This window comes from Pseudorca crassidens, chromosome 11 (genome assembly GCF_039906515.1).
Source record: "Pseudorca crassidens isolate mPseCra1 chromosome 11, mPseCra1.hap1, whole genome shotgun sequence".
Classification (NCBI taxonomy): Eukaryota; Metazoa; Chordata; class Mammalia; order Artiodactyla; family Delphinidae; genus Pseudorca; species Pseudorca crassidens.
This window is the reverse complement of record NC_090306.1, coordinates 26801923-26827677: the sequence shown is the minus strand read 5'-3', so window position 1 is coordinate 26827677 and position 25755 is coordinate 26801923. Positions and strand designations below refer to the sequence as shown.

General features: G+C 38.1%; 1 long non-coding RNA gene across 3 annotated transcripts in view; it reads right to left on the bottom strand.

Moving 5' to 3' along the window:
- Nucleotides 1-25755, bottom strand: part of LOC137201778 (uncharacterized) — a 100501-nt gene that overhangs the window by 74020 nt on the left and 726 nt on the right. Inside the window, exons 2-4 of one of the 3 annotated variants that reach the window (XR_010932318.1) lie at nt 24097-24213; nt 11413-11579; nt 2613-9000 (exon numbers count right to left, since the gene is read on the bottom strand). This is a non-coding gene — a long non-coding RNA (uncharacterized lncRNA). Of the gene's footprint in view, nt 1-2612; nt 11580-24096; nt 24214-25755 lie in introns of those variants that run through there. The other 2 variants (XR_010932317.1, XR_010932316.1) reach the window with 2 other exon arrangements.

Genomic DNA, 25755 nt, shown 5'->3' with positions numbered 1-25755 from the left:
CCCATGTTCATAGCAGCATTATGTACAATAGCCAAGACAGGTAAACAATCTAATGTCTACCAATGGATCAATGGATAAAGAAGTCATGATATATAGATATATACTATAGATAGATAGATACTATATATATATATAGTATGAAATATTATTCAGCCATGAAAATGAGGAAGTCCTACCATTTGCAACAACATGGACAGATGGTGAAGGCACTATACTGAGCGAAATAAGTCAGACAGAGAAAGACAAATAGTGTATGATCTCACTTGTATGTGGAATCTTTTTATATTTTATATATTCATTATATATATATTTTATATATAAAAAAGAACAAACTCATAGAAAAAAGGAATCAGACTTGTGGTTACCACAGGCAGAGGTTCAAGGGAGAGAAACTGTAGGAAGGTGGTAGAAAGGTATAAACTTCCAGTTATAAGATAAATAGGTACTAGGATGTAATGTACAACATGATGCCTATAGTTAACACTGCTGTGTGATGTATAGGAAAGTTGTTAAGAGTATATCCTATGAGTTCTCATTACAAAAAGAAAATATTCCCCTTTCTCTTTTTTTTTCTTTCTTTTCTTTTATTGTATCTTTATGAGAAGATGGATATTCACTAAACCTATTGTAGTAATCATATTACAATATATGTAAATCAAACTATCATGCTCTATGCCTAAAACTTATACAGTGATGTATGTCAATTATTTCTCAAAACTGGAAAAAATTACAATCATTTAGCTTTGTAAGAAATGGCAGAATGTAGCCTTAATAATCGTCTTCAGACTTGAAATGTTTTTGCCAAAACAGTAACAATTTTGAATCTCTCTTGGGTACAGAACAAGAAATGTTTTTGAATGCTCAGTGTTAGCAAATACACCTGCTACTTTTCCTTATGACCCTTTACACAAAATAGTCTGATGTTCTTATCTGTAGTTTTCTTGGTCTGTATATTAACTGATGCTTATTGGCCTTCTCAATGTAAGGATATTCATGAAGAAAAAGTGATTTCTAATCTGCTTCCCCCTTATACTACTGTATTATGGAATACAAAAGATAATGATAAGGAATGTTGGTGTGTGAGCTCCATGCTGAAAGCCTGCATTTTGACAGCCACGAAGAACCTTGTTAAAGGCTATTTCTAGCACTAAAAAGAAAACTCAGGCTGAGACCTCCCATAGAAGACCTTCTCTCTTGACTTATGAGAGGACTGACTGGGCCACACCCCAACAGGGGGCTTGAGAAAACTTTTGTCTTTTTACTCAGGATCATGAAGAGAAAGAGTCCACACGGCTGCCATATTAGAAGAGAAGAAAAAGGAATGCTTCCGTTGATGACTTGTATGTCTCTTTACAGGCATACATGTCATCAAGACTGCCCACAGCCCTCATAGATTGGAGGGGAAAAGCAGTCTCTGGTCAAATGTGGCTGCATAAGATAATAAAGTGCATAAAATAATAGAGTCCATAAAATGTGTCAGTCTTTCACCAAAAGTGTAATGCACATTATTGCTTCCAGTCCTGTCAATAAAACCTCAGGAAGTAGAACCTACTCCCACTTTATTACGGGTGAGAAAGCTGAAACTCAAAATGGCTAAGTAACTTAAAGTCACAGCCAGAAAGAATTTAAGCTGAGATTTAAGAACATGATTGTCTTCTTAACCACACTATATGGCTCCCCTGATTCACAGGGACTCTAATCAGAACACTCCGCCAGGAAAGCTGCTAGAGCAGGACACAGGCTACAGGGTCAGCATGCACCAGCTCTCATGGAAAGGAAGCACAAGGTTACCTTGACTTCCAACAGCAAAGCAGAGATTAAAAAGTAAGTATTGAGCTTCCCCTGGCCTGAGGCCCCTGCAAAATTCAAACCCTGTGTAAGCAGGCCAGAGTGAAGAATTAAAGCCCCTAGGACTAGGATCATGGATAAGAAATCAGCATGCAGCAGCCTAAGTTAAGTATTGTGGAGTGAAATGTCCAGGCTGACATAAGGCTTAAGCCAATTCTGAAAAAAACAGGAATAGAATTGAGTTTAGACCTGTTTGGATCAGCATCACAGACTCTTTAAAAATAGAGGGTATCCACAGAAGAGTAACATTGGTCAGGACTGACTCACTACCCCAAGGACAGGGCCTTTCTGTCCTATGCTCTCACTTTAAGTTGTTATATGTGGGTGAATACAGCCAAGTCAGTGTGTTTAGCTATCAAATCAAGGCAAGGTTCTGTGTATTCCCTTAAGAGAAGAAGATTTGGTCTTCTGCAGAGCCTTCTTAGTTCTAATGGAGCTGATGTAAACATAAAAGAGATGACATTTATAATAATCTGCACCATTTGGAGTAAAGGTACAAATATTGCAAATTAACATATATATATGCAAACCCAAATGCAAGAGCACCAGTTTTCTTACCCAACAGTTTTTTTTTTAACATCTTTATTTGTTTACAATCTCGTGTTAGTTTCTGCTGTAGAACAAAGTGAATCAGCTATACATATACGTATATCCCCTTATCCCCTCCCTCTTGCGTCTCCCTCCCACCCTCCCTATCCCACCCCTTTAGGTGGTCACAAAGCCCGAGCTGATCTCCCTGTGCTATGCAGCTTCTTCCCAAGAGCTATCTTTTTTACATTTGGTAGTGTATATATTTCAATGCTACTCTCTCACTTCGTCCCAGCTTACACTTCCCCTTCTCTGTGTCCTTAAGTCCATTCCCTACGTCTGCATCTTTATTCCCATCATGCCCTTAGGCTCGTCAGAACTTTTTTTTTTTTCTTTCTGGATTCCATATATATGTGTTAGCATACAGTACTTGTTTTTCTCTTTATGACTTACTTCACTCTGTATAACAGACTCTAGGTCCATCCACCTCACTACAAATAACTCAATTTCGTTTCTTTTTTATTTTTAACATCTTTATTGGAGTATAATTGCTTTACAATGGTGTGCTAGTTTCTGTTGTATAACAAAGTGAATCAATTATACATATACATATGTCCCCATATCTCTTCCTTCTTGCATCTCCCTCCCTCCCACACTCCCTATCCCACCCCTCTGGTGTCACAAAGCACCGAGCTGATCTCCCTGTGTTATGCGGCGGCTTCCCACTAGCTATCTATTTTACATTTGGTAGTGTATATATGTCCATGCCACTGTCTCACTTTGTGCCAGCTTACTCTTCCCCCTCCCCGTATCCTCAAGTCCATTCTCTAGTAGGTCTGCATCTTTATTCCCATCTTGCCCCTAGGTTCTTCTGACCACTGTTTTTTCTTTTTCCTTTTTTTAGATTCCATATATATGTGTTAGCATACGGTATTTGTTTTTCTCTTTCGGACTTACTTCACTCTGTATGACAATCTCTAGGTCCATCCACCTCACTACAAATAACTCAGTTTCATTCCTTTTTATGGCTGAGTAATATTCCATTTTATATATGTGCCACATCTTCTTTCTCCATTCATCTGTCGATGGACACTTAGGTTGCTTCCATGTCCTGGCTATTGTAAATAGTGCTGCAATGAATATTGTGGTACATGTCTCTTTTTGAATTATGGTTTTATCAGGGTATATGCCCAGTAGTGGGATTGCTGGGTCATATGGTAGTTCTATTTTTAGTTTTTTAAGGAACTTCCATACTGTTCTCCATAGTGGCTGTATCAATTTACATTCCCACCAACAGTGCAAGGGAGTTCCCTTTTTGCCACACCCTCTCCAGCATCTACTGTTGTAGAATTTTTGATGATGGCCATTCTGACCGGTGTGAGGTGACACCTCATTGTACTTTTGACTTTCATTTCTCTAATGATTAGTGAGGTTGAGCGTCCTTTCACGTGTTTGTTGGCGATCTGTATATCTTCTTAGAGAAATGTCTATTTAGGTCTTCTGCCCATTTTTGGATTGGGGTGTGTGTTTTTTTGATATTGGCTGCATGAGCTGCTTGTATATTTTGGAGATTAATCCTTTGTCAGTTGCTTTGTTTGCAAATATTTTCTCCCATTCTGAGAGTTGTCTTTTTGTCTTGTTTATGGTTTCCTTTGCTGTGCAAAAGCTTTTAAGTTTCATTAGGTCCCATTTGTTTATTTTTGTTTTTAATTCCATTTCTCTAGGAGGTGGCTCAAAAGGGATCTTGCTGTGATTTATGTCATAGAGTCTTCTGCCTATGTTTTCCTCTAAGAGTTTTATAGTGTTTGGGCTTACACTTAGATTTTTTTTTTTTGTGGTACGCGGGCCTCTCACTGCTGTGGCCTCTCCCGCTGCGGAGCACAGGCTCCGGACACGCAGGCTCAGCAGCCACGGCTCACGGGCCCAGCCACTTCGTGGCATGTGGGATCTCCCCAGACTGGGGCACGAACCCGAGTCCCCCGCATCGGCAGGCGGACTGTCAACCACTGCGCCACCAGGGATGCCCACATTTAGATCTTTAACCCATTTTGGGTTTATTTTTGTACACAGTGTTAGGGAGTGTTCTAATTTCATTCTTTCACATGTAGCTGTCCAGTTCTCACAGCACCACTTGAAGAGGCTGTCTTTTCTCAATTGTATACTCTTGCCCCCTTTGACAAAGATAAGGTGACCATATGTGTGTGGGTTCATCTCTGGGCTTTCTATCCTGTTCCACTGATCTATATTTCTGTTTTTGTGCCAGTACTATACTGTCTTGATTACTGTAGCTTTGTAGTATAGTCTGAAGTCTGGGAGCCTGATTCCTCGAGCTCCGTTTTTCGTTCTCAAGACAGCTTTGGCTATTCGGGGTCTTTTGTGTTTCCATAGAAACTGTGAAATTTTTGTTCTAGTTCTGTGAAAAATGCCATTACTAGTTTGATAGGGATAGCATTGAATTTGCTTTTGGTAGTATAGTCATTTTCACAATGTTGATTTTTCCAATCCAAGAACATGGTATATCACTCCATATATTTGTGTCATCTTTAATTTCTTTCATCAGTGTGTTACAGTTTTCTGCATACAGGTCTTTTGTCTCCTTATGTAGGATTATTCCTAAGTGTTTTATTCTTTTAGTTTCAGTGGTAAATGGGAGTGTTTCCTTAATTTCTCTTTCAGAATTTTCATCATTAGTGTATAGGAATGCAAGAGATTTCTGTGCATTAATTTTGTATCCTGTTACTTTACCAAATTCATTGATTAGCTCTAGTAGTTTTCTGGTAGCATCTTTAGGATTCTCTATGTATGGTATCAAGTCATCTGCAAACAATGACAGTTTTACTTCTTCTTTTCTGATTTGTTTTCCTTTTATTTATTTTACTTGCCTGATTGCTGTGGCTAAAAATCCCACAACTATGTTGAATAATAGTGGTGAGAGTGGGCAACCCTGTCTTGTTCCTGATCTTAGAGGAAATGGTTTAAGTTTTTCACCATTGAGAACGACGTTGGCTGTGGGTCTGTCATATATGGCTTTTAATATGTTGATGTATGTTCCTTCTATGCCTACTTTCTAGAGAGTTTTTATCATAAATGGGTGTTGAATTTTGTCAAAAGCTTTTTCTCATCTATTGAGATTATCATATGGTTTTTGTCCTTCAAGTTGTTAATATGATGTATCACATTGATTAATTTGCGTATACTGAAGAATCTTTGCATCCCTGGAATAAACCCAACTTGATCATGGTGTATGATACTTTTAATGTGCTATTGGATTCTGTTTGGTAGTATTTTCTTGAGGATTTTTGCATCTACGTTCTTCAGTGATATTGGCCTGTAGTTTTCTTTTCTTGTGACGCCTTTGTCTGGTTTTGGTATCAGGGTGACGGTGGCCTCGTAGAATGAGTTTGAGAGTGTTCCTCCCTCTGCTATATTTTGGAAGAGCTTGAGAAGGATAGGTGTTAGCTCTTCTCTAAATGTTTGATACAATTCGTCTGTGAAGCCATCTGGTCCTGGACTATTGTTTGTTGGAATGTGATTTTTAATCACAGTTTCAATTTCATTGCTTGTGATTGGTCTGTTTATATTTTCTATTTCTTCCTGGTTCAGTCTCAGAAGGTTGTGCTTTTCTAAGAATTTATCCATTTCTTCCAGGTTGTCCATTTTATTGGCATATAGTTGCTTGTAGTAATCTCTCATGATCCTTTGTATTTCTTCATTGTCAGTTGTTACTTCTCCTTTTTCATTTCTAATTTTGTTGCTTTGAGTCTTTTCCCATTTTTTTCTTGATGAGTCTGGCTAATGGTTTATCAATTTTGTTTATCTTCTCAAAGAACCAGCTTTCAGTTTTATTGATCTTTGCTATTGTTTCCTTCATTTCTTTTTCATTTATTTCTGATCTGATCTTTATGATTTCTTTCCTTCTGCTAACTTTGGGGGGTTTTTTGTTCTTTTTTCTCTAATTGCTTTAGGTGTAAGGTTAGATTGTTTATTTGAGATTCTTCTTGTTTCTTGAGGTAGGCTTGTATTCCTATAAACTTCCCTCTTAGAACTCCTTTTACTGCATCCCACAGGTTTTGGATCATTGTGTTTTCATTGTCATTTGTCTCTAGGTATTTTTTGATTTCCTCTTTGAATTCTTCAGTGATCTCTTGGTTATTTAGTAGTGTATTGCTTAACCTACATTTGTTTCTATTTTTTACAGTTTTTTCCTGTAACTGATAGCTAGTCTCATAGAATTGTGGTCAGAAAAGATTTGATAATGGTTTCAATTTTCTTAAATTAACCAACACTTGATTTGTGACCCAAGATATGATCTATCTTGGAGAATGTTCCATGAGCACGTGATAAGAAAGTGTATTCTGTTGTTTTTCGATGGAATATTCTATAAATATCAATTAAGTTCATCTTGTCTAATGTGTCATTTAAAGCTTGTGTTTCCTTATTTATTTTCATTTTGGATGATCTGTGCATTGGTGAAAGGGGTGTGTTGAAGTTCCCTAGTGTTATTGTGTTACTGTTGATTTCCCCTTTTATGGCTGTTATCATTTGCCTTATGTATTGAGGTGCTCTTATGTTGGGTGCATAAATATTTACAATTGTCTTATCTTTTTCTTGGATTGATCATTATGTAGTGTCCTTCTGTGTCTCTTGTAATAGTCTTTATTTTACAGTCTATTTTGTCTGATATAAGAATTGCTACTCCAGCTTTCTTTTGATTTCCATTTGCATGGAATATCTTTTTCCATCACCTCACTTTCAGTCTGTATGTGTCCTTAGGTGTGAAGTGGGTCTCTTGAAGATAGCATATATATGGGTCTTGTTTTCGTATGTATTCAGCCAGTCTATGTCTTTTGGTTGGAGCATTTAATCCATTTATATTTAAGGTAATTATCGATATGTATGCTCCTATTACCATTTTCTTAATTGTTTTGGGTTTGTTATTGTATATCTTTTCCTTCTCTTTGTTTCCTGCCTAGAGAAGTTCCTTTAGCATTTGTTGTAAAGCTGGTTTGGTGGTGCTGAATTCTCTTAACTTTTGCTTGTCCATAAAACTTTTAATTTCTCCTTCAAATCTGAATGAGATCCTTGCTGGGTGGAGTAATCTTGGTTGTAGGTTTTTCCCTTTCATCACTTTAAATATGTCCTGCCACTCCCTTCAGGGTTGCAGAGTTTCTGCTGAAAGATCTGCTGTTAACCTAATGGGGATTCCCTTGTACGTTATTTGCTGCTTTTCCCTTGCTGCTTTTAATATTTTTTCTTCATTTTTAATTTTTGATAGTTTGATTAATACGTGTCCAGGTGTGTTTCTCCTTGGCTTTATCCTGTATGGGACTCTGTGCTTCCTGGACTTGATTGACTATTTCCTTTCCTATGTTAGGGATGTTTTCAACTATAATCTCTTCAAATATTTTCTCAGTCCCTTTCTTTTTCTCTTCTTCTTCTGGGACCCCTATAATTTGAATGTTGGTGTGTTTAATGTTTTCCCAGAGGTCTCTGAGACTGTCCTCGATTCTTTTTATTCTTTTTTCTTTATTCTGCTCTGCAGTAGTTATTTCCACTCTTTTATCTTCCAGGTCACTTATCCATTCTTCTGCATCAGTTATTCTGCTATTGATTCCTTCTAGAGAATTTTCAGTTTCATTTGTGTTGTTCATCATTGTTTGCTGTTTAGTTCTCCTAGGTCCTTGTTAAACATTTCTTGTATTTTTTCCATTCTATTTCCAAGATTTTGGATCATCTTTATTATCATTACTCTGAATTCTTTCTCAGGTAGACTGCCTATTTCCTCTTCATTTGTTTGGTCTGGTGCGTTTTTACCTTGTTCCTTCAACTACTGCGTATTTCTCTGTCTTCTCTTTTTGTTTAACTTACTGTGTTTGGGGTCTCCTTTTCGCAGGCTGTAGGTTCGTAGTTCCTATTGTTTTTGGTGTCTGTCCCCAGTGGGTGAGGTTGGTTCAGTGGCTTGTGTATGTTTCCTGGTGGAGGGGACTGTGCCTGTGTTCTGGTGGGTGGGGCTGGATCTTGTCTTTCTGGTGGGCAGGGCCGTGTCCGGTGGTGTGTTTTGGAGTATCTGTGAACTTAGTATGATTTTATGCAGCCTCTCTGCTAATGGAGGGGGGTTGTGTTCCTGTCTTGCTAGTTGTTTGGCATAGGGTGTCCAGCACTGGAGCTTGCTGACCACGGGTTGGAGTTGGGTGTTAGCATTGAGGCGGAGATATCTGGGAGAACTCTCATCGTTTGATATTATGTGGGGCTGGGAAGTCTTTGGTGGTCCAATGTCCTGAACTTGGCTGTCCTACCTCAGAGGCTCAGGCTTGACACCAGGCCGGAGCACCAAGACCCTGTCAGCCACACAGCAACAACAACTCTGTCAACTGTCTTCATCCACCAAATGAGCAATGCCAATGTGGGACCCAGGACCACTCACTCAGTGCAAGAATCCCAGGTTCAGGCAGGGGACAGGCAGAGTGCAGGTAATATCTGGATATTGCTTGATATCACTCCTTCATTCATTCAGTCAGTATTTGTTGAGAACAAACTGTTGGATGCTTTTCTAGGACATTTACAGGCTGTTCTCAGTGGATTTACCTTCTTTGCTGAGCTTCAAAGCTTCCACGATCTTGGCAGCTGGGAAGTGAAAGGCAGAGGGAGGGAATGCAGGGCAGGAGCAACTCCTGGCCCTGTGCCCACAGGGGTGGCTGCCTGAGGGACCCTCCTGCCCAATAGTTGCAACCACCGTCCACTCTTTAGCCTTTGTATATTTTCAGTTCAGAGCTCTGGACATACTGTTGCCATCTTCCCTGCCAATAGGACTTCATTTACACCCTAAATGTTTTCAACTGGAGAGAACACTGAACTATATCTTTGCTCAGTAGGGTGACTTCATTTGAGGCATTAACAGGAATATCTTTTTATCCAAAGAAGCACACCTGGAAGCTTTGTTCTTCATCTGAACAAACAAGTCCTATGAAAATGACTTATTCTTGCTTTTTGGTTTATAAAACCTAACATTACTCTTCTATCTTAAAGTGAATATATTTTGAAGCCAAAGCCATTGCAGTTAGTATGATGCAAGTTTATAGGCTTAGGGTGAAGTTTAGATGGAAGGCTCACTTCTGTCATCTCACTGTGCCCAGGCCAGGACAAGGAAGCAATAAACCCATAAATTCATTTGTCTAATAGGAGCTGATTTTGAATTTATTATTGAGAATAATCATAATGCTTTAGTCTTAAAAATTATATATTTCACATTTCCACCACATATACTGCTTTATGTGATTTTACAAAGGTTAATTGGAGGTTAATTGAATCAACAAATGAATACGTGAGTTCCTCCTAACTATAAAGCACAATACCCAGTATTATTAAGGACACATTATTCACTCTCATATTCCTGGTAAAAATTGCCAATACCTATAAAACTTAAAATTACATATCTTTTGATCAGCAATTGAATTCCTAGGAATTCATACTACAGATGCATTAGTACATATATCAAATAGCATGTGTAAGATGATTCATGCAGCAGGATTTGATTCATGCAGCAGGATTTGTACTAGCTAAAGATTAGTGCTATTGATCATCAGTAAGTATTGGTTAAACAAATTAAACAAAAGACAAGACATGGAAGCAACCTAAGTGTCTATCAATAGATGAATGGATAAAGAAAATGTGGTATATATACACAATAGGATATTATTCAGCCATAAGAAAAAGAATGAGGGACTTCCCTGGTGGTCCAGTGGTTAAGACTCCATGCTTCCACTGCAGGGAGCACAGGTTCGATCCCTGGTCAGGTAACTAAGATCCCACATGCCACACAGTGCGGCCAAATAAAAAAATAATAATAGTAATAAAATAAAATAAATAAGTCATGGGAATGTAATGTTCAGCAAATGACCATAGTTAATAATACTGTATTGTGGGGACTTCCCTGGTGGTCCAGTGGTAAAGAATCCACCTTCCAATGCAGAGGATGCAGGTTCAATCCCTGGTCAGGGAACTAGATCCCACATGCCGTGGGGCAACTAAGCCTGAGCACCACAACTGCTGAGCTCACGCACCTCAACAAGAAAGCTCGTGCCACTAACTGCAGAGCCCACGTGCCCTGAAGCCCATGCACCACAGCTAGAGAGAAGCCCACGCACTGAAACAAAAAAGATCCCACGTGCCTCAACAAGGATCCCACATGCCTCAACTAAGACCTGGTGCAGCCAAAAAAAAAGAAAATAAATAAATAACATTTAAAAAAGAAAAAAGAAAAACTATCACAAACAATTTTTTTAATTAAAAAAAATACTGTATTGCATATTTGAAATTTGCTAAGTAAGTAGATCTTGAGTTCTCATCACAAGAAAAAAACTTTGTAACTATGGTGATGGATGCTAACTATTGTGGTAATAATTTCACAATATACAAATATCAAAACATTATGTGTATACCTGAAACTAATATAAAGTTATATGTCAATTATATTTCAACTAAAACAGAAAATAAATAAATAAAATTACAGCTTTTCATGAGATTATAAAAAAGAATGAGGGTGCTCTTCCCGTACTGACTAGTAACTTTGCCAAGATATAATGTTAAATAAGAAAGAAAGATGCAGAACAGTCTGTATAGCATGTCATTATTAGTGTTATATATGATGTATTTGAAAAGATACAAAAGAAACTTAAAGCAATGGTTGTCTTCTGGAAGAAAACTGGACCTATCTAAATGCCTCAAATTTGATCCATAGGCTTTTTTTTTTTTTTTTTTTTGCAGTACGCGGGCCTCTTGCTGTTGTGGCCTCTCCCGTTGCGGAGCACAGGCTCCGGACACGCAGGCCCAGCGGCCATGGCTCACAGGCCCAGCCGCTCCGTGGCATGTGGGATTCTCCCAGACCGGGGCATGAACCCGTGTCCCCTGCATCGGCAGGCGGACTCCCAACCACTGTGCCACCAGGGAAGCCCTGATCCATAGGCTTTTGATGTTGATCCTGGGATATGATGGCCAAATGGCTGAGGTCATAGGTCTCATTATGTATTAAAGATTTACCTTTCTCATTCTCAGAGTTCCTGGTACATGCCTCTTCCCTTGGGTGGATTCTTGGCTTTTCTCTCAGCATGGTCCCCAAACACCAGTCTTCACTTCCACCCCAAGCAAAGAAACCGAGACTGACTCCTGCCTCCAGGCCAGAGGAAACGTCTGCTTCTCTGAACTTGCTGAAGGAAGAAAAAGAACTGCAAGAAGCAATTGAACGTATTGATGAAGTACAAAATGAAACAGACAGACTTAACGAACAAGCTAGTGAGGAGATTTTGAAAGTAGAACAGTAATATAACACACTCTACCAACCATTTTTTCAGAAGAGGTCAAAATTGATTGGCAAAATCCCAAATTTGGGGGTAATGACATTTGTTAACCATCCACAAGTGTCTACACTGCTTGGGAAGGAGGATAAAGTTTAAAATGACTCTTTTAAAAAAAATTCTCTCCTAGTGAAAAAATTAAAAATAATAGTTATGTTTCTAGTGAAAAGTAATTGATGTCTTATTTCTATTCATGCCTCTTTAATATTTTTTACATGTGGGAAATCCCAATTTACTTTCCAATGTTCCAGCCAATTGGCAATTTAACCAGTCTTTGAATGGCTTCCAGGTCCTTTCCATCTTGTGCTGAATCCCAGTGGTGTCTAAAAGAAATCATTCCCTTCTTGCTTGCATGTGCATCCTGTCAATTTTTCTGGGAACAATATTTTGTAAAACCAATGTAAGTGCAGGAATTCCTTGGCTGTCCAGTGGTTAGGACTCCATGCTTTCACTGCCAAGGGCCCGGGTTCAATCCCTGGTCAGGGAACTAAGATTCTGCAAGCGATGGGGCGTGGTCAAAACAAAATTCAATGTAAATACATGTCTTTAAATGTTAAAATGTGATGGAAAACAGACTGCCTGAGAGAAAATAAGACTGCAAATAAGACATACAGATGGCCAACAAACACATGAAAGGATGCTCAACGTCACTAATCATTAGAGAAATGAAAATCAAAACTACAATGAGGTATCACTTCATACCAGTCAGAATGGCCATCATCAAAATATCTACAAACAATAAATGCTGGAGAGGGTGTGGAGAAAAGCGAACGCTCTTGCACTGTTGGTGGGAATGTAAATTGATATGGCCACTATGGAGAACAGTATGGAAGTTCCTTAAAAAACTAAAAATAGAACTACCATACGACCCAGCAATCCCACTACTGGGCATATACCCCGAAAAAACCATAATTCAAAAAGAGTCATGTACCACAATGTTCACTGCAGCTCTATTCACAATAGCCAGGACATGGAAGCAACCTAAGTGTCCATCGACAGAGGAATGGATAAAGATGTGGCACATATATACAATGGAATATTACTCAGCCATAAAAGGAAATGAAATTGAGTTATTTGTAGTGAGGTGGATAGACCTAGAGTCAGTCATACAGAGTGAAGTAAGTCAGAAAGAGGAAAACAAATAACGTATGCTAATACATATATATGGAATCTAAAAATATGTATAAATAAAAAGGTTATGAAGAACCTAGGAGCAGGACAGGAATAAAGATGCAGGCATAAAGAATGGACTTGAGGACATGGGGAGGGGGAAGGGTAAGCTGGGACGAAGTGAAAGAGTGGCATGGACTTATATATACTACCAAATGTAAAATAGCTAGCTAGTGGGAAGCAGCCACATAGCACAGGGAGATCAGCTCAGTGCTTTGTGACCACCTAGAGGGGTGGGATAGGAAGGGTGGGAGGGAAATGCAAGAGGGAGGAGATATGGGAACATATGTATATGTATAGCTGACTCACTTTGTTATAAAGCAGAAACTAACACACCACTGTAAAGCAATTATACTCCAATAAAGAAAAAAGTAGACTGCTAATAAGAAGAGTGAGCAAAAGAAGTCAAAAAAGAATGAGAAAAATCAAGGATTAAGTTAGTTAAGGCTTGAAGTAAGAAGGATTACATGTATGCCTTAAGAAACTAAAATGCCATTAAAAACTACTATGTGTGGTAAATTTAAAATTGTTTTTTATCCTAAGAAACTTAGTGTCATCCTGGTGGTGATTTGGGATCCAAGACCTGCAGGGAAAAGATCAAAGGGAAAAGAATTATAATCTTCACATTTTAGACTCAAAGGAAGAGCCATCTTCAGTGCCTGAGGAGCCACAAAAGAAATTTGGTAGAAGAACAGAGATTATGTTCTAATAATTCCTCTCACATTTTATGATTCAATCAAAAATATTTATAGAGGCACTTCTACTTCCACCAAGATGAAGCAACTGGTAGCAGACTTGTCTTTCCACTGTAAACAACTAGAAAACTAAACAAAAATATGTGAAACAACTGGCTTTAGACCTGAGACAACAGACACTCCAGGACTTTGATCACTGAGAGAAGAGAATAAAATGAAGCAAGCCCTACAATCACCTCTGCTTTCTGCCTGTATACATTTTCCAGTCCACAGCATAGTGAGGGGGGTCCAACCAGAGAACAGCAGTTGTCACCAGGTAAAGAGAGAAAATTATTCAGGAAAGTTGAGAAAATATCATCATCAGTTGAGCAGTGAGAAAATGGAAATGTATAAAAGTTTGTGAATCATTTTGCTTTTATTTAACAAATTATAGCAGAAATTACAAATACATACATAGATGTATTGCAATAACAATGTCATTTTTGCTCATGGTGAATTCTAACATGCTTTCTGGAATGAGAGGTAAAAGCAAAGGTCATGTGGTTTTCATGCATGTGAATGTCACCCATTATGTATGTTGTGGAAAATTGTTCTAAAAATTATTTTAACGACTACAAAATATATCATCTTACAGATATATAGTAACAGTGATGTCTAAGAACAGGGCTTTGATTAGGTCATGAGGGCCTGTCCTCTGCTTTGAGAGTCCAAAGAAAGTGTGTGAAAGTCAGACACATATTAGTAATATCAATAACAATAACTATAGGAATAACACAACTGTCATTTATCAACTTTTATTATGTACAAAGCACTTATACAAGGTGGCATTTAATCTCCGTGACAACCCTGTGAGGTACATTAGCATCACTATTAATATTTTACAGTAAGGAAACTGAGATTTCTAAAGGTTAAGTGACTTGCCTATGATCATTGTAGAAGATCTGATCCCAAATCTGATTCCAGAGGTTATACTTAGCCATTACACAGACTGCCTATCAAATCATGATAGGATGGCTGCTTAGGGAGCATGAAACTAGAACCAGGAGAGTGAAGTGAGTCAAATGAGAATTGAGATGTCAGTCAATATTCAGTGCAGGAAACAAACAACTCCAGGTATTTAAGACAAGGGATTTAATAAGGAATCATCACTGTTGGAAGGAACAAAGAGGTAGGAGTAAAGGGGCTGCCACTGGAGCTTCTGTGGTTCAGTAATAGGGGGATCAGAAAGCTGGAACCAGCAAACCATAGCTGCTTCTACTACTTCCATAACTGCCTCTCAGCACTAGACACCAGAACACTGAGTCTGGCCCCTACAGTCATGCTTTTCACCTCTTGACACATTTCCATGGCTTGTTTGCCAGCAGAAACAGCATCAGAAAGATGGCTTCAAAGAATAGACAATGGGGAAAGGATAATCTCTTTAATAAATGGTATTGGGAAAACTGGACAGCCACATGCACAAGACTAAACTGGACCACTATCTTACACCATACACAAAAATCAACTTAAAATGGATTAAAGACTTTTTTATGAATTAAAGCTCTATAAGGACAAGAGTCATCTGTCTTCCCCTCTGTTAAGTTCTCATGAACCTAATACAGGTCTAATACATATCTCTTGAGTGAAAAACTACTTAAAAATCTTATATGTTCTTTGTTGTCAGAAAGATCTGGATTCAAGTACTGATGTCTCTTCATCTGTGAACTAAATACAAATAATGAAATTTCTCTCAAGAGTTTTTGGTGAGAATTAAAAAATGCATGTAAAGCACTTACCACAAGGCCTAGTACATAGCATTCAATGTTTGTTGTTATTATTGGTATATCATTATTATTATTCCTGCCCCTTTTACCTAACTCTACATTATGGATCAACTTGCCAGTCATCATCATGGATGTATTCCAAGTCAGAAGGCTATACCTCCCTGTCTTCCCTGGACAGTGGCTGAGTGAGCATTACCAAGGCTCTCCTTGTGGATCTTTTACTCTGTGCTCGCAAGGCTGCCCAATCGCTCATCTGAGTAGTACTGTAGGCTTATTTATATAGAGATATGCTTTAAATCTTCTATATCTTTAGTTTTATAAGATCAACTCCTGCTGCCTTATAAGTCAGTCAGTCACTTCAAACACCAAAACATTTTATATGAGGAAAATATGGCTTTAAACTACAGTTCTTTAATAACTGGTGAGCCTGAGCATTTTCTGAAATTATTTTATTGGCCACTGGGCTTTCTGTGTATGTGTGCTGTGATTTCCTTATTCATTTACCTATTAGAGTATTAGCCTTCTTCTCATTAATTACTAAGCACTCTTTACATATCTGAGATATGTTTAATAAGTTAGATGTTTCTTGTATGCATTATATTTTTATTTTTATCATTGTATTTTTTTACAAACATAAATTCTTAATCTCTTCATGTATGTTCCCACCATTATTTTTAATCTTAGAGAATTCTTTCCCACCTTAATATGAAATATGTATACTTTTTTTTTGTTTGCAGTACGCATGGTGTGCAGGATCTTAGTTCCCCGACAAAGGATCAAACCCATGCCCCCTGCAGAGGAAGCACAGAGTCTTAACCACTGGACCTCCAGGGAAGTCCCAAAATAGGTATACTTTTGTTTCTGATTTTACTTAATATTTTATAACCATAATTTTAGTGGCTACAAAACATACCAGTAGGGTTTATGCTGTAATATAATTAATATAATTAATCAGTCCTCTATCTTTAGATATTTCATTTTCTCCCAACAGTTCACTATTAAAATAATAACCTGATTCAATCCTTGTGCCCATCCTCCTGTATTCCATATGATCAAGACCAAAATACATAAACATTCCATTATTCTTTAATATTTATTTATTTATTTAATTAATTTATTTATTTGGCCTTGCCGGATCTTAGTTGTGGCACGTGGGATCTTCATGGCCATATGTGGGATCTTCTTTGCAGCATGTGGGACCTTTTTTTAGTTGTGGCATGCAAACTCTTAGTTGCAGTCTGTGGGATCTAGTTCCCTGACCAGGGATTGAACCCTGGTCCCCTGTTGGGAGCACAGAGTCTTAGTCACTGGACTGCCAGGGAAGTCCCTCATTATTCTTTATACATGTTGCCATTTCAGTACTGTAGGACTAACCTACTAACCAGTTCTGTATGCCCATTCACTCTACCATTTTTTTTTTTTTTTGTGGTATGTGGGCCTCTCACTGTTGTGGCCTTTCCCGTTGTGGAGCACAGGCTCTGGACACGCAGGCTCAGCGGCCATGGCTCACGGGCCCAGCCGCTCTGCGGCATGTGGGATCTTCCTGGACCGGGGCACGAACCCGTGTCCCCTGCATCGGCAGGCGGACTCTCAACCACTGCGCCACCAGGGAAGCCCCACCCTACTATTTTGACTATTAAAAACTCATATTAATATGGAGAATAAATTCATATCCAAGAATCCTCCAAAAAATATATTAAAAACTCCTAATAAAATAAATTTGGATTAACTGTTTTCCAGGGTAGAAACTTTAGATAGAAATACCATATAATTTATTGTCAAAACAGCACACTTTTGAGAGTAAAAGGGACATATTAAGAATTAGTCTGAGGTGGCCAAGATGGCAGAGTAGGAAGACCTCCTCCTATGGGCACCCCAAAATTACAACTATTTACAGAGCAAGTATCAATGAGAACAACCTAAAGACTAGCAGGAACAAAATTTCCACACCTAAACACATAAAGAAGGAACCACAACAAGACAGGTAGGAAGGGCAGAGACATGGTATAGTTAAGACCCACACCCTCAGGGTAAGTGACTTACAAACGAGAGGATAATCACAAGTGCATACGTTCTCCCTAAGGTGCAAGGGGTTCAGACTCCATATCAGGCTCCCCAACCTGGGGGTTTTGCACCAGGAGGATGAGCCCCCTGGGAAAGCTGGCTTTGAAGGCTGGAAGGTGGGGTGGGGGGCGCTAGATACAGGAGAGCTGGAGGGCTATAGAAAACAGAGACTCCATTTTTTTTCAATTTTTATTGGAGTATAGTTGATTTACAATGTTGTGTTAGTTTCAGGTGTACAGCAAAGTGAACCAGTTGCACATACACATATATCCACTCTCTCTCTTTTTCCTTTTTTTTTAGATTCTTTTCCCACATAGGCCATTACAGAGTATTGAGTAGAGTTCCCTGTGCTATCAGAGACTCCACTCTTAAAGGCACACGCAAAACCTCACATGAAATTCTCACACACTCAAGACCCAGCACAGAGGGAATAATTTGAAAAAGGATTAGATGATAGTTGATTAGATGATACAGAGGAACAGATCAGCAAACTGGAAGACAGAGTTGTGGAACTCATCCAAGCTGATGAGAAAAACTAAAAAAGATTTTTTAAAAAATAAGAACATGGGGCTTCCCTGGTGGCGCGGTGGTTGGGGGTCCACCTGCCGATGCAGGGGACACGGGTTCGTGCCCCGGTCCGGGAAGATCCCACATGCTGTGGAGCGGCTGGGCCCGTGAGCCATGGCCACTGAGCCTGCGCGTCTGGAGCCTGTGCTCCGCAACGGGAGAGGCCACAGCAGTGAGAGGCCCGCATAACGCAAAAAAATAAAAAATAAAAAAAAATAAGGACAGTTTAAGAGACCTCTGGGACAACATCAAGCATACTAATATTCACATTGTAAGGGTCAGAAGGAGAAGAGAAAAAGGGGCAGATAACTTACTTTAAGAAATATTAGCTGAAAACTTACTTAACCTGGGAAAGGAAACAGACATCCAGGTCTAGGAAGTACAGAAAGACTCATTTACAAAACAATTCCAGTTATAATTGCATTGAAAAGAATAAAATACTTAGGAATAAATCATATAAGACATTGAGAAAAGAAATTGAAGATGACACAAAGAAATGGAAAGATGAACTGTGCTCATGGATTTGGAATAATTAATAGAGTTAAAATGATCCTACTACTCAAGGCAATCTACAGATTCAATGACATCCCTATCAAAATACCAATGGCATTTTTCACAGAACTAGAACAAATAATCCTGAAATTTGTATGGAAACACAAAAGACCCCCAGTAGTCAAAACAATATAGAGAAAGAAGAACAAAGCTGGAGGTATCATGCTCCTTGACTTCAAACTATTCTACAAAGCTACAGTAATCAAAACAGTATGATCCTGGCACAAAAACAGACACATAGATCAATGGAAAAGAATAGAGAGCCCAGAAATGAACCCACACTTAGACTGGCAATTAACCTACATCAAAGGAGGCAAGAAAATACAATGCAGAAAAGACAGCTTCTTCAATAAATGGGGTTGTGAAAACTGGACATCTACATGCAAAAGAATCAAATTGACTACTCTCTCCCACCATGCAGAAAAACACACTTAAAGTGGATTAAAGACTTAATGTAAAACCTGAAACCATAAAACTCCTGGAAGAAAACATAGGCTGTAAGCTCCCTGACATTGATCTTGGTGATGATTTTTTGGAAATGTCTCCTCAGGCAAGGGAAACAAAAGCACAAATAAACAAATGGGACTAAATCAAACTAAAAAGCTTTTGCACAGTAAAGGAAACTAAATTAAAAGGCTGCCTACTAAATGGGAGAAGATATTTGCAAACCATATATCTGATAAGAGGTTAATATCCAAAATTATACAACTCAACATTAAAAAAAAACTTGATTAAAAAATGGGAAAAGGACATGAATAGACATTTTTTCAAAGAAAACATACAGATGGCCAGTAAACACATGAAAAGATGCTCAACATCACTAATCATCAGGGAAATGCAAAACAAAACCACAGTGAGATATCACCTCACATCTGTCAGAATGGCTATTATCCAAAAGACAAGAAATAACAAGTGTTGGTGAGGATGTGGAGAAAAAGGAACACTTGTACACTGTTGGTGGGAATGTAAGTTGGTGCAACCACTATGGAAAACAGCATGGAAGTTTCTAAAAAAATTTAAAATTGTACTATCATATATGATCCAAGAATTCCACTCCTGGGTATTTTTCCGAATAAAAGGAAAACAGTAATTCAAAAAGATATACCCACCCCTATGTTCATTGCAGCACTATTTACAATAGCCAACATTTGGAAGCAACCTAAGTACACATTGATAGATGAATGGATAAAGAAACTGTGGAATGTGTGTGTGTGTGTGTGTGTGTGTGTGTGATGGAATCTTAAAAAAGAATAAAATCTTGCCATTTGCAACAACATGGATGGACCTAGAAGGTATTATGCTAAGTGAAATAAATCAGACAAAGACAAATACCATATGATTTCACTTCTATGTGGAATCTAAAAAAACAAGGGAACAAATATAACAAACAGAAACAGACTCACATAGAAAACAAACAAGTAGTTGGCAGAGGAGAGGGGAGTGGGGGATGAATGAAATAGGTGAGGGAAATTAAGAGGTGCAAAATTCCATTTACAAAATAAATGAGTCACAGGGATGAAACGTACAGTGTGAGGAATATAGTCAATAATGTTGTAATAACTTTGTATGGTAACAAATGGTAACTAGACTTATTGTGGTGATAATTTTGAAATGTATAGACATATCAAATCACTATGTTGTGCACCAGGAACTAACACAGTGTTGTAGGTCAATTGTACTTCAATAAGAAAGAGAGAGAAAGAGAAAGAATTAGGCTGAGACAAGAGGCCTCTAAACCAGGGCTTATGGTCACCTACTTACAGGATGCATTCTCAAGTGTGTAGTATAAAGTAATAATTAGGAGTTCATAGGGAAGGTGTCTCAATTAGTGTATGTATTTGGTCACAATCTGACACCAACAAAAGTGTCCCTGATTCCCGCTACCTTAAATCTTCCTTAAACTCCATGCTTGGAGAAAAGTTTCATAAAATGCATAATGAAGAGGGGCATGGGTACTCAAGATTTCCTCTGGTTTCAGAAAAAATAGCTCTGAGCATACAGAGGAGTCATTCTCATTTGCCTTCTCTGTTAGTGAGACCCTTCCAGTTTGATTTCTCATCCATGGACAGCTCTGAATGAGATCACTGTGGACTAAAACTAAACATTTCTGCAAATATGATCCATGTTTCATTGGTTAATTGTCACTTTCTAAATCTTCATTTTTCAAATGTTATCATAAAACAATTTGACTCTAATTACAGCCATGTAGACATTGACTTAAACTTGCTTCTACTACTTCAGTAAATCAATAGGGGAGGAGATAGATGAACACACTTTTGACGTCCTCTCTTGTGTGGCAGCTTAAATAATGAAGATAAAGTTAAGAAACAATAAACTAGAACTTTGACTAATCTAATAGCAAACAGGCATCTCAGAATTTTAGAGCTGGATGGGATTTTAGAGATAACCTACTCTAGCCCTTTTATCTGTAAAATGAGGACACTAAGGCCTATAGTGTTAAGTGGCTTATCTAAGGAGTACAACTAGTGGAGGCTGAGCTGAGACAACTACCCAGTTCTATGACTCCTAGTCCTTTGTACCACAAATCAGAACCACGTTTTCTTGTTGTTCTGAGGATAAAGGAAGTGATGTTTGACTTTTCTGTTTGAGACAAGTAAATGTAAGGTATTTGTTCTCATTATAGAATAGTTAGAAGATGTTTCCTGACTTGCTTCTTATTCGATAATTGGCCATAGTGCTTACACAGAAGCACATAAAGCCTATACGGAAGACACTAAAAAGAAAAATACAAAAATAGATTGAATCAAAATGGAAATGCTCTACAAAACATAGACTGATTGCTTATTGTATTACTTCTTCTCTCATGGAGACATAAATTCAGTTGGCCATGATGGAAAGACAATGATGAGTTGATTGTCTCATTTGTACACTATGTCAAAGAGACAGAAAATTACTAAGGTAAATTGAGAAATAGGAAAATTCAAAAATTATCTTGCCTGAAGACATTATTTTTTTGCACTAATCTTTTCAAAATACAATCAAAACTGGTGTCTCCAAGATTCCATCACATTGTCAAACAAATAAGTAGCTCCCGTGGCTTGCCAATAACCCCTGAAGCATGATCCTGTGAAACAAAATGTTGGTGTGGACTGCACCAGCTATCACCAAACTCAGAGCAGAAAAGAAGGTGTTGGGGAAAGAGTTATTTTAGGAAAAAAAATTCAACGCTGCAATATTGAAGGAAGACATAACTGCAGATCGAAAGGGGAAGATCAGTTTGAATTCTTTGGCCCAGGATCCCTTTAACTCTACATCACTCTTCCACAAGGGGTATCCTTCTCTTGTCATATTCTCCACAATGCTTCTCTCCCATAGCCCCATCCTAACTTGCATGTTCCTGGAACAATAACCTTGGAGTCATTCCCTCTCTCTGCTCCAAGGCCTAGGGGTGGAAAAGGACCCTGGGTCAGAAAAAGGAAGTTGGTGAAGAATAGGACCACTCAGTGAAACATAACTTCATAAGCAATTTCATCTCCACTAGGGCTGGGATCTTTCTTTGGTTGAATGTGTCTGAGACATTAGAACAGTACCTGATTCATTGAATACTTTTAATAAAAATTTGTTAAGTGAATGAACAAAGTTCTGAGTCCTTAACAACTAGAATGGTGGAAAATTGCTTCTCCATCATCATTGGGCTTCTTTCTCTCCCCTTCCAGGTTTTCATCAAAATTTGATCATCCTTCATGAGTCCCAGGAAATAATAATCTCCAACCTATTCTGATCACTCTAGCCATCTTTGTTGGTCAAGCCCACGGCAGTTCTCTGAGGCCTCCAGTTAGTGCTGAGGCACTACCCTGTCTCAAATGGAGCAGAGGCATCTTTGGTGAGGCCAGGAACCCCAGGCCTGAGGTACATCAGGACCATCTCCTTGAGGCCAGGCAGCACTGCATAGCTCCTCTTGCAAACAGGGTCAACAACCCAGGCTCTCCTGCCCAGGATTAGGGCCCTCCTTAACAAGGAGAATCCTGTCACTTTCTCCAAGCTTATTTCCTCAAACTTTAGCCTGTCCCTAGGTTTTTGACTTTTGGAAATAAAAGTCACAAAAATTCCAGACTTATTCTGCATTCCTCCCTGACTTCCCCCAGGCACTGACACATGGAACTTTCTGTCAGATTAAATGGATAGAATAGAAAGGGGAAAATGAAGGATTAAAAAAAAAAAAAACATAAATATCTCAAAACATTATCCAGCCACATCGGTATGTGATCAGGTGCATATACTTAAAGCAACTGTGAACCCTATAGGTTATTCCACTGACTACAAAAGTAGCATAACAAAGAATGAACACCTGTTTGTGTCCTTTAAACTCCAGTACAGAAAGAAAATTCACATTTAGTAACAGGTTTTTGGGGGGTTTGTTTTTTGGTCTAATATGCTCCTGCAACCAACAGCTTCAAAGAACTAAACTCTTCTGAAAAATGTTTGGATGTTAAGATGACCACCAACTCAAAAAGCATCAGAGCCACTTCAATAAAAGGATGTAGACTAGGTTTCAAGGCACTTGATCTGCATAAATTTATACTTTTAACCAAATTTAATGGACTTTCTTGTGAGAAGGGTGAGCATTACTAATTTCACATTTTAATATATTTTAGGGACATGAAAACTTGGATAGTGAAAACATCCCACCTAATGCAAAGGAAACTTCCTAGAAGGAATCTGTTTGGAATGAAATGGGAAGGGTTGGCTTACAGGTAAGGGTGGACAGGGTGGCAGGATTCTTTAGGATTTATGGTGTTTCAAGAATATTTGCAACAGTGAAGCCATGAGAGAAGATGAAATTATGAGGCAGACTGACATTAATTATTATACAAAGGCTCAAAACCAGCCTTTAGAAATTATTTTTTTCTTTTCTCAGGTAGTAGGAAATAGAAATATCATGGAAATACTTTATCTGGAAGGAAGGCCATCACTAAATACAATTTCTATTCCTTACTCCTAGCCACTTCTTTCTGCATCCTATGTCACCACTTATGTTCCAGAACAAACATATACTTGCAGTCTCCAGGAGAAAAAAGGAAACACAAGTCAGAACAATATTTTATAGTAATTATAATGATCAGAATTCCTCATCCTCCTTTCTGCTGTCATTTTGCTGTGACCTTTAGATAAGCTCATATTTCAGCCCCAGGCAGATCTCTGCTATAGTCTGAATATGTACCATGTTACAGATAAACACTTCAGAATTAAGTAGGAGTGCCTAACTTTAAACTGTAGGGCATAACTTGTGAGAGGCCAGTTAAAACACTATTAATCTTTACTCTTTTTATGCTTTTTAAATGCTATTATATTTATAATTGTTTACATTTTGAAAATCAAACCATATAAAATAGAGATCCCTTCAAAATGAATATTTATATGGCATTTTGTTTCAGGAAAGAGTAATTATGAAATACATGTCCCCCTAATTCAAGGTTAGCTAACCTCAAGTTATCACAGTTGAGATAAACCATATTTTCTAAAATACATTTTAACATTGTTCATTCACTTCTGAAGCCAAAAAACCCAGCAAGAATCAACTTGTGCCCCTTTACTTACCCCAGGCTCAAATCAAGTTCCAGCGTCATAAAATTTCAGCCATGTATATAATTCCAAAGATTTTAAAGTCCCACCTTCTTCAGTTGCTTCCATTTTTTAGACAAAGCTGCACTCTTCCTATTACACCAAGACAAATTATTAAAAGGAAATAACTTGCTGTTATTGAGCCACTGTCAAGTCTCACATAGCACTTGTTCTGATATTACCTTCTGTACCAGAGTTCACTACCGGTTCATGAAATACAACTAAGTTTAAGAAGACACCAAGCAGAACTCAAATCTATAAAGACCTTATAATAAGTTCTAATGTCAGATAAAATTTTTCTATTTTTCATTGTACACAAAAGTTCTCCATTAAGCACAGGCAATCAAGGAATGGTGAAACAGGTAGAGTTCTATAAGAAGTATGATCTCCTGAAGTGACTAAGTAACTAAACCACAATATGAAGTCATAGATTCTGGTATAAAATTACTAACATACCTGTAAAAGTCACAGATAGTTACTTGTCATATTAACCAGAAACCTCAAGAATGAAAGATACTCCTTTGAAAATGTTAAAATCTTCCTGTGTGTTAGGTACTAAATAGGAAGCACCATCTGCTGTGTGCTCAGGAGACTTTCCTGCTACACATACTGAAATATGTCCCTGATCAAAGTGGTGTGAAACAAGACTGCAGCTAAACTGGTTATGATGGCAAATTTTAAGATATTTTGAATAGCAACATGAGAGTTAGAACATGCCCTGCTTAGTTCCTTCAGGACCAGAAGGAACTGTAAATATTTTTTAATCTAGCATCTTTTAAACTGAGGCAGGAAGATAATGATAGACATTCAATGAATTACATTCAATGCAGTTTAAAATATCACTTTAATTCACAGAATCAAAATATAAATACAAAACCTTGTTGCAAGAGGCTGTCTTTTACAAATAAACTTTTTTTAAAGAAATGTTTCTTCCTTCAAATGTTCATTTTCTGGAGGAAAATATTGCTGTGTCTTCATTTTCATTATCAAGATTCAGTTTGGCTCTTGCTGATATTAAATTAAATCATTCAGTTTATGTGCTTTGGGGAAAAAAAATTATGGGATTTGGGATACAAATACATAGCCTGATGAATAAGTATCTAAAATTCCTACTGAAGTTACTGTTTGGCAATGAGAAACTCACTGATAATCACATATACAAAGAAACTAATTTTTAAAAATAATATTTCATTCTGTTAAGTCACTTTATAATGTTAAGAAATGGAAAAGATCCTTTAGGGAACAGTTTGGAGCATGGCCCAGATGCCGGCTTCAGGATCAATGCACTTAATCTCCCAGCCGCTGAGAGTACTGGTTGCCGATGACTCACAGCGGGGCATTCCACATTTAAGGACAGGTCAATAACAGGGTACAAAGGCATGCCCCCTTGCCTCTAATCAGGATGACTCTGAAAGGAAATCCCAGCTCCAGAGCTCCCTATGGAGTTGCCTGAAGAAAGTGTTCATAGAGCAACCCCTCCCTCTGCCCAACCCTGCTTCCATCACTTCAGTACAGATGTCGTTTCCAAGGGCACACCCCAATAATTCTGCACACAAATCTCCCACTCGAGTCTCTTTCCCAGGAAACTCTATCTAAGACAGTTAGCATTGCAAGTGATTCCAGAAATGAGACTTT